The following is a 10,437-nucleotide window of genomic DNA, read 5'->3' on the forward strand; positions in this document are numbered from 1 at the left end:
GTAAGATTAAACAATAGGCTTGGCCCAAGATGATATGTATAACCTTTGACATGATGATTGGATATTTACAACCTAGTCACTAATTTCAGATTATTGCCTAACATCAGATCAAATAACCTAAATGGTATATAGATGATCTGCACGTCTTACAGTATAACAGGATGACTACCAAAGAAATCACCAAATGATGTGCGCAGTTGATAATGATGGCTTCTTCAGTTTAAGAAAAAGCAATGAAAACAAGAGCAGGTCTATGGCAATCAAGGAAAGGAGTCTCGATGGTCATAACATCAATGGCAAGGAGGAAGTGATACAAGACCATGCATGGAGAGGATGAGGGTCATCAATGATGATCTAGATGATATTGAAGTAGGCTTGATGAAGAGCTGGAAACATGGAGGAAGAACAAGGGGTACTAGCTATCAAAAGGATTAGATGAGGGCCAGTGATGACTCTGAGTGATGATTCATATATTGTGAAAATTTATAGTGGAATAATTTGTTTTGTGATAATAGATGAGCACTCTTTTATAGTGGTGATAACATGACAATAATGGTAATTATTAAAAATGGAAAATAGATAGATTATATATTGGTGACTGAAGAAAAAACATGAAAAATATCAAAAAATAACTAAAGATGAATCTGGAAGTAATCAAACCCAATCAAGGAGGATCAAAGCAAATCAGGTAGGAGATATAAGAATAACCTCCAATCTTTAATATCTTGAAGAGTAGTAATCACCTTCGAACATTATAAGAACATGGGATTTGTGGTATCCAGTGTTGGTGGAAATCTGTCAAGATCAGTCCAACTGATTGAGTCCAGTCAGTCTGCTCTCAATAGATCGACGACTCAAATTAGTGGAGTGTTGATCTAGCAATGTGGATCATGATTTTATTAGTTGTCACACCCCTTCGTATATACTAGACATACTTCTACTTCTATTAGTACCGGACTAATATTGTCAGCTGTTGATTCACCCTTTTGGATGTTGATTCACCCTATTGGATAAGCTTATCTTTAGGGATGAAAACTTTTAGGTTGAGGACAGGCTTAACCCAACATTGTCCACTTGAAATAGGAGCACTCTAATGGAGAACTTCCAAAGCCTTGGAACTCTTAAGAGAGTAAAGGAAGAGAGGAGCTCAAGAGGAGTGGTAGCAACTTAAGAGTGTTTTAATCAGCAGAAAAGGAATCTATTTATATGAGTGAAGGTGGGCCTCAAATTGTAAATAGACATTTTTAAGTACTTCTCTACAAAATCCTTACTGAATAGATATTACACATGTCCTGAGATTAGGTGACGCCCACACATGCACAGGATCAGTTGCAGTGTTGGTCGTTGTTCTTCTCACCTATAGTTCATCACCTCATTGGTCAAAATACTTGTTTCCTATTCGGGATTAAGGTATGTTGCTGATGTTGAGGCTCAGGCAGCATCAACAGATATGCTGCATGCACCAGCAGGCATGTTGCATGTAATTTGAGCAGGTAAAGTTTTAATCATTTTAGAATAAATCCATGTAATTAATTAAATCCATTTGGGATTTTTAATTAATTAATTAAATCTGTTTAATTGTTAACCTTCCATTAGCCGCTCAATTTTCTGACCTTCTGTTATGAGCCAAACTTTAAGATTTATTTTCAGCTGATTACACATCTCACATTAGTCCTACAAGAATTACCACTTGCCAGTCATGTTCGAACCAATGCTTTCATCTGATGAAATTGGATCAACCTTTCATTACCAAGAAGTTAGTTTGAACCATCCAATTGGTTAAGATAAGTGTCCCCTCATAATGCCTGGTAAAGAAGATCACCAATCTCTGGTTCAAGTAATTGTATCACTTCAAATTGAGACCTAGTTTCATGCTCATTCAGTCTCCTCCATTACCATGATTCTTTTCCATAACTTGTTGGCCTGATTTAGAATAGTTTTCTATTCTAAATTCCTTATACATCAATTATTACCATTGCTGTCAAAGGAGCTCATGGCAACCCCATTTCATACTATAGCATACTATCTTTTTAGCCAATAATTGTACGGACTTTGTTAAAATTTTTGCTACGCTATGGGTAATTCAATTCTTCGTCTTAACGCCCACAAAGATTAACAGCAAGATCACCATAACTTTCTCCTCTTGAACAGAATACTCGTATTCATTATTCCTATTCAAAATTCGTCCCCTTGCAAAAGAAACAAGTACAAAACCAAACCCAATAGCTAGCCTAAGCATAATCAATCTCTAGACACATAAAAGGGCATTGAAAATGATCGTCTATGTGCATAATATATTCCCTGGAAATGACTAAGATTACTGGTTCATTATCTCCCCAAAGCCTCCTATCCAAGATAAGACCATCAGAGCCGATTCGTAGCTAAAAGAACTACGAGCGACCGATCAGAAAATACCTAATTTGTCCTCGCCGGACAGAAAGCAATCAAAACCAGATCGAGACTTCAAATCTCCCGCAATTAAAGCAAGCAAGAAAGTTCGAATCGCACGCAACGATGTAGCTCAGCAAAGGAAAGCACGCGGTTTTACCTCGCCGGAAGATCGAGGAACTTCGTCTCCAGCTACAGCAGAGGCCCAAGCCAAATTGATCGATCGATTTGAACGGAGAGAGGAAGGAGATAAGTGCCCTAATTTTCCTTTTGTCGGGAGGAAGATGAGGGCACGGTCGTCGTCGCTTGGCGCGAGAGATCTGTGAGATGGGGAAGGCACCCAAATTTTTTTACCCTTTTTTCACCTTTTTCGGAGCAGGAAGAGGAGAATTTGTGAACACTTAATATAGTAACATATTATTACAATAAAATAAAATAAAATCATGGCGGCGAATTCGTTAAGCATCATTTCTTTTTGACTTCGATTCTCTGTGACAAAACAAACAGGAAACAGAATATTTTTTATATTTTTATTTGTTGATAGATCCATGAATTGGATTGTGTAACCAGCGATCTGTCTTAAGTTGGGTTAGATTGAAAATTTTTTAATTTGTCAAGTTGATTGGTCGGTCTGTCTCGCCTCGTCATATAATGGATTTTTGACAGATTGACTCGTCACGCTATGAGTTGGTCCGTTTGATAATTCTAAACATTAGACTTTGATATTTTCACAATAAAATTGTAAAAATATATCGAAAAATTATCATAAATTTAATGAATAAAATTGATTGAAAATAAAAAAATAATATCTTAATGGTAATTAAATAAAATTTTAAATAATTTTAAAATCCTACTATATAAAAAAAATTAAAATAACTCTAATATAATAATAATAAATTATTGAAATCTTTAAAAAAAATTATTTTTATCTAAGATGGGTTATTATAAGTTGCACAAGCTAATTTTTTATAAATATATAAATGAGTTTCGATTTGATATATTAAAAATTTTATAGCCCAATCTGAATCAAAAATTATAATCTATTTTTAAAATTCAGATCTCCTGTATCATAAAGTCTTTCAATTTTAGGATGCCACGGTCATATTGGTAAGCACAATTACATCGTATTAACTGCTGAATGTCTGCCGTTGATCGAACACGGTAAAAAAAAATAATATGATCATGCCAGGGAACGCAATCCATTTTGATGTTGGAAATATCGTTCTTTCAACACAAGTTAGAATCTTAAAACACGAGGATAACCAGACAGCCGATCCTACGTTTACTCCTCCATCTGTGTTCGTTGGATAATTCACACCCAAAGACACGTACACATTGTGGACACGCCTCTCATGACACAGGATGGTGACGTCATCGTCCCCAGCTTGGGTGGGTGTCGCGATGGGGGCATACTTTTGGTGCGCAAGTGTTTTGGTAAATGTCTTCGCCAATTCAACCGCCTTCGTGGGCCCCGATCGTTCTGGTTGCAGTCGCACGGTCCAACTTTGCGTTCGAACAAAGTAAACAGGTACTGACTTCCATTGCACCCGCGGTTGTCTCCGCGTCGCGTCTGGTGGAGATTTGAAGGCGGGAAAGAGACGCCAATAGGTAGAATGCACCCATTCGGGTATAGTGAAAAAATAATGAGCAAAAGATTTTTTTTTTTAAATCACGTTCCTTGTTAAAAAATATTAAAAGGGCTAATTTTATTTTTCCATTTGTAAAGTCCTTTTTTGTCTAAAATTATCATAGCATATTTAAAATTATTATAACTAATGCCATTCAAATTTGTTTTGATATTGACCAAAATTGTTCGAGTATCAGTTAAAATTATTTAAATTTAATTAAAATTGGTCAAATAAAATTGATATAATTAGAGTAATTGTGATTAAAACTATAATGGAAATTTAACTAAAATTGCTTCAATTGTAATAGTTTTGATCAAAATTATTATAATATTGGAGCAATAGTATGTTTATAAAAAAAATAGGATAAGGGCCCTTTTGATAATTTTTTTAACTTGGGGTGTCCTTTGAATAATAACAAAAATAAAGACAACCTTTTGATTTTGTCTAAAAATAATCCATAAATAGAGAAAAAGGTCCCTTGAAGCAATATTGTGTGTTGTACTGATCATGATTTCACTTGCCAACCAATAAGATGGTTGACACGACAATGATCGTTTACATAAATTTTCTTGGATTTATTTAATCGCTTTTGGATATAGTTGAGTTGATTATGACAAAACAAAATTATTGAAATAAACAAGAGTCGAATTTTGATGAAGTCGAGGTAATATCCTCCTTCATCGTAGTCAATTGCAGTTTCTCGATTTACCTTCTTATAGATGGTCATAGGACCGACCGTGTGGGACCATTAGGATGACAAATTTCATCTTTTACTGAAATGATAAAAATATCAAAAGGAATCTCATCTTATTTGTTATAAAAAAACATTATCATGGTACTATTATAGTAGCTTTTGTAGAGCAAAGTTATTTCAATTTGTTCAAAAATATTACGCGTAGTACTGTTATATCAAAATTGACCTAACACAATGAATGAATAAAGGTACGTTTCTCACCCAAAGGAAAGTCACTATATATCAAAATTAGACTTTAAAATTAAAGAAGATTGACAATCTCTCGTACCAAGCTTGGGGTGCTTATTTCAAATCGGACAAAGCTTCTTAAACTTATGCTCATGGTTCAATAAATCTAGATTTTTTAAATTGGATGGTTGTTCTATATAAACTTCTTCGATAATGAACCTATTTAAAAATACCAACTTCACATGCATTTGAAATAGTTTGAAGTCATTATGAGTGACATATGCTAAAAGCATCCAGATGGATTCTAAACAAGCTACAAAAGTGTAAGTTTCATCGTAATTCAATCTTTTAACTTAATTAAAATCTTGAGTTATGAGTCTAGTTTTGTTTTAACCACAATTTCTTCATCATCTAACTTGTTTATAATAATGGTACTTTTTAAGGTTTTGGAACTAAGGATCAAATTTGACTTCTATTAAATTTAGTTAACTCATCTTACATGGCTACCACTTAATCTGGATCAAACAATGTTTTTTTATCTATAGTCTTGTGTTCAATTTGAGAGATCAATACAAATTGATTTTCTAAATTCCTAAAATATAATCTATTTTTTACCCCTTGAAAAATATTTACCCTTCTTCAGTAAAAAGTGAAATCCACCACCCTAGCGGCCCCACACGATCGGTCTCACGATCATCTGTGAGGAGGTAAATCGAGAAGCTATAGTTGGCCACTATGGGGAGGGCATTGTCATGACTTCGCCGAGATTTGATCCTTGCCCACTTCAGCAAGTCTAGCCCGCAGTAACCAACTCAACCATACCTCATTGAAAAATATCTACCCACAACTTGCCCTAAGTAGTTGGCTAAATTAACCATAAAGATTCTAGAAGGTGAGTCCGAATTATCTAGCACCCCTTGAATGTTGTATCCAACTTCAATTTCTTAAGTTCAAAAGCAACTTTTTTTAATCAAACCATCATTGATATCTTTTATCAATGGAGGATTCCCTAGGATCTTTGTTTGTGGCTTTATCAAAAATAATATTAGAGGATTTGTCAACCTTGAGATACCTCTTGTTGTATACCATGTAAGCTCTACTTGATGATGAGCACCTAGCTTAGATACTCTCATCCACCTTGGATGAAAATTTTCCTAAATGATCATTGATGTTAAGGATATAAATCTTATGACCAAACACCTTAAGATACTTAATTAAAGACTTTTTTCTAAACTAAAGTTCATATAGGATTTTCGATAAAAACCTATATCGATAAATTGTATTTTGGATATGATAGGTAACATTGATTGTCTTAGCCCAAAGATAATTAGGAAGTAAATATGCATTCAAAATAAACCTAGCCAACTCTTGTAGAGCTCAATTTTTCCTCTCCATCATCACATTTTATTAAGGTGTTTTAAGATGAGAAAACTCAAGTATATACTCATTTTCATTTATGAGAACAATAATTCTCAAATTCACCACTATGATCATTCCAAATCAAGTTAATTTTGAGATTCTTTTTATTTTCTACTCTTTATTAAAATCTAAGTAGTGTTTATACTTAGTGAAGTCATCTATTATAATCAAATAATATTTACTATCATTCAAACTATCAAAAAAATCCAAATGCAAAAGTTCTAAAGGTAAAGAAGTATCAACAATTGAGGTTTTGCCTTCTTGACACATGTCATGTATCTTGTTTTGGTGTATTGTATCTTTGGCAAGCCTTTCAACTCCTTATTAGACATCATTGACGTTTGTCTTATGTTAGTGTGTGCCAATCTCATATGTCACAAACCAAACTTCCTCTTCTTGAGTCATGATCATACCTAATAGAAAAGTTAGTTAGAAACACAAGAAACTATTTATGGCATTATGTTCATTGTTGTCTTCGCTTGTCCGTGATGCTCCTCATTCTATGGTCCCTCAATCACCTTATATAATCTTCTTTGATCTCTTTGTACCTTGAGTCACCGAGCCTCCAACTTGGACACCCAAGTAATGCCCAAGCTGATCCAATGTCACCTCAATGTTTCTTGTCCTATGATTATCTCTTGATTACCTCATACAACCTTCTTTGATCTCTATGGATCTCTAAGCCACTAATGATACTTCATCATTCATATTATCACTCGATCTTATTGAGCTTGAGTTCTCCAAGTTTCATGTGTGTTCTCATAAGTCCCTACACACTCAAACACAAATATCAAATGATAAGGCAAGACTTAACTAAACTCTTTGCCCATATATCAAAATTCAAAATCATACCAGATTACTTGGGGTACGATTAACTCCTACGTAGAAAAAAATCCAAGACATACACCTTACTTGCATTATTGACTCAAATTTTCACACTTGTCCGATTTGCAAGCACTCAACTCCTTGACTTGTGTGGACTATTAGATTTCCTTGGGTTCACATTCCCCATTGGACCCATTCAATCTCTTATTATTTATCTAAATATTCAAAAAAATTATTGGATATTATTTATCTAAAAGATTGAATTGAAATATAATGAATCATTTTTGAGGGAATTATCAAATATTTATTCATTTAATTGGAGTAAAATTGGAAATAAATCATTATCGTTATCCATTCCACTCCAGGTGTAAATGAAATGAGAACAAATCGCCTCATTCAGTGAAAATATACAAATAAATTTATGCAAAAGAAAACACATAATTTTTCCTTTCCTAAAAGGAAAAGAAATAAAAAACTAGTAATCGTGGTCGGCAGGATTCGAACCTGCGCGGGCAGAGCCCACATGATTTCTAGTCATGCCCGATAACCACTCCGGCACGACCACTTGGTTGAGTGGGTTCATAAATTAACAATTTAATTAATGTATTATAATAAATTAACAATAGAAAAGTATATTTTATCTTTTATATATTAGTATCATTGAATCATATTAATTTCGATATTTCTAGCATTAGTTTGTGCTCTTTTTTTTTTTTTGACAAGTTTTTCTTTTGCAGGGGCGGAGCCAGAGGGGGGGCAGGTAGAGGCCACCACCCTCCAGCTTTTTATTTTTTTGAAATAAATTACTAATATTTTAATATATGTATTTTAAAATTAATAATTAATTATTAAATATTTAAAATGTGATCCCCTCTCGTGGAAACCTGCTTCCGTCCATGTTCTTTTGTATATATTAGTTTTGTTGATTCATGTTTCTTGAGGAGTATGCCATTTGACAAGTATGAATTTTCATAGATTTTAAAAATTTATGAAAATTAATCTTAAAATAGAAATAAGATTATGTTTTTTTTTGTCTAAGTTATCTCCATCATTTAATTTTATTATTATTTTTATCTATGTTAACTAAACTTCTTAATTTGTATTTTATATGATTATAATTACAATTAAATTTTCAACAATACCTAAAAGTTAGAGGCAGTATTCTAATAACTCTACACATTATACCAAAGTGAAAGATGGTCACTCTGAAAATTGGACTTTCTTACATTTGGAAAAAGTTTACTTTTTTAAAACTTCATCATTTGCTAAAGATCCGTTAAACTTTTGTCAATGTCCATTGAACTTTTTCATATTTATTTGGAGTTCACTAGACTTCTTCACTTGCCAAGGACATCTTAAACTTCTATTAACACTTGTTAGAGCATCCACAACCTACTCCCATTATAACGCCCTCTACCTCATTAAAAAGTATGGGGTCTACTGCCACATACTCGTTATAACAACATATCTCTTTCACCCAAATTCCTTTTAACATTAATACTCATTATTTATGAGTTTTACCGTTCACTCAATCATTTTAAAATTATATCATATTAAATAAATATATTTTTTAAAAATATTAAAATATTAAAATTATTATTATTATTTTTAATAATAATCTTACTTTTAAAATAATAATTTTACTATTTTAAAAAAATAATATTAAAAATTTTATTCAATTTTAAAATAGTCGTTAAAACTAACTATTTTAATAAATATAATTAAAAAAAAAATACACATGGGGTGGACCAGCCTCCTGGCTTGCCCACCTCATTTTTAATTGAATGCGTTCAATTGCTTGAACCCGTTCAATTGGAGGGGTGTTATAACACCCCTTCACAATGGTATCTAACACCAATGGGATGTTATAACACCCCGTTAGAGCATCCATTGTGGATGCTCTTAGACTTTACCTTATCATGCTTCAACCTACTTAGACTTTTCTAACTTGTGCAACTCCTATCAAGTTCTTGCACCAACATACTTCATATCATTATAATAACATATATTAATCTTAACTTAAAGTTTTTGTCAATTGTTTTTAGTAATATCAAAATTATCAATGCCTTTAGTATGATTGCATCAATAATCTTCCCCTTAAGCCAAGTCTCTTAGAGTATGATTCCATCGATATTGATCAATCGGGGCATGATTGTATTCTTAATTTCCCTAATTTCAAGTCTTTTAGGGTAATAACATACAAACTATTTTTTTTGATAATCCAGGTATATGGATTTGGGTCCAACTAGTCTTGGAGGTGGGCGGGCTTTCCCTTGGTTCGTCCACTAAATAAATCTAAAAGCGCAACGAGTCATGATATGGTAGCTCAGCGGTCCCAGTAGTTCGAGCACTGTGAACGTAAGGTGTCCTGCATAGAAATCGAAGCATGGGTGCTTGAATAATCCACCATACCTCTTATTGCTGTGTTGCACCCGTAAGGGGGTGAATAATAACATGCAAACTAGAACATGCAAATATCAACTTAACTCGTCCTACCACTCGTTGGGTGATGTGTGCTTTAGTGTTTATGTAGGTTCTTACTTAGGGTTTAGGATTTAGGATTTAATGATCTAGTTAACTGGAGGTTGATCCAAGTTGATTGACATGCTAAATCAATGAAGGATTCAACTCAAGTTGAACTAGTTGTAAAGAAAGTGTTCTAGATTTAGCAGTCAATTGATATGAATTTAATCAATAGGACAGTCGATTGATATACAACAACAACCAACCATTTTTCCCACTAAGGGGGTCAACTATATCGATCATCCTACGTTATTGAACTCGATCTCTTACTATTTCCTCATCTATATTTAAATAACTTTTATTATATTTTCTCATTGCTAATCTAGTCTTTTGTAATCTCCCTCTTCCTCAATTAATACAAGTATTTGTTATGTTCTCACATCACTTAATTATGACATTTATTGGTCGCTTAAGTATATATCTATACCATCTTAAACACATCTCTCATAATTTTCTCTCAATATTAGCAATCCTAACTCTTTTTAATATTCTTATTTCTTATCTGATTTATCCTCATATGTATGTACATCCACCTTAACGTACTCAACTCTATGACTCTCATCTTTTGCTCGTGTTCCTATTGTATAACTCAACATTCAACTCCATATAATATAATAAGTCTAATCGTTATTTTATAATTTTTTTTATACTTTAGAGGTACCTTACGATCACAAAGAATACCTAACACTTGACACCCTTAGCAATTGATTGATATGCTATCTAAATTTGCCG

General features: G+C 33.1%; 1 protein-coding gene and 1 non-coding gene across 2 annotated transcripts in view; both read right to left on the reverse strand.

Moving 5' to 3' along the window:
* Positions 1-2,743, reverse strand: part of LOC141845174 (putative magnesium transporter NIPA8) — an 8,913-nt gene extending 6,170 nt beyond the window's left edge. The window contains exon 1 of the mRNA XM_074733231.1: positions 2,549-2,743. The gene's annotated coding sequence lies outside the window, so the exon portion shown is untranslated. The remainder of the gene's footprint in view (positions 1-2,548) is intronic.
* Positions 2,744-7,665: 4,922 nt separating this feature from the next.
* On the reverse strand, positions 7,666-7,747 carry TRNAS-AGA (transfer RNA serine (anticodon AGA)). Its single transcript has one exon. It is a non-coding gene; the product is annotated as a tRNA-Ser (tRNA).
* Between the last annotated feature and the right edge of the window lie 2,690 nt (positions 7,748-10,437).

Source organism: Curcuma longa, chromosome 14, assembly GCF_044706935.1.
Source record: "Curcuma longa cultivar G26 ecotype Majalengka, Jawa Barat chromosome 14, ITB_CL_G26_1.1, whole genome shotgun sequence".
Taxonomy (NCBI): Eukaryota; Viridiplantae; Streptophyta; class Magnoliopsida; order Zingiberales; family Zingiberaceae; genus Curcuma; species Curcuma longa.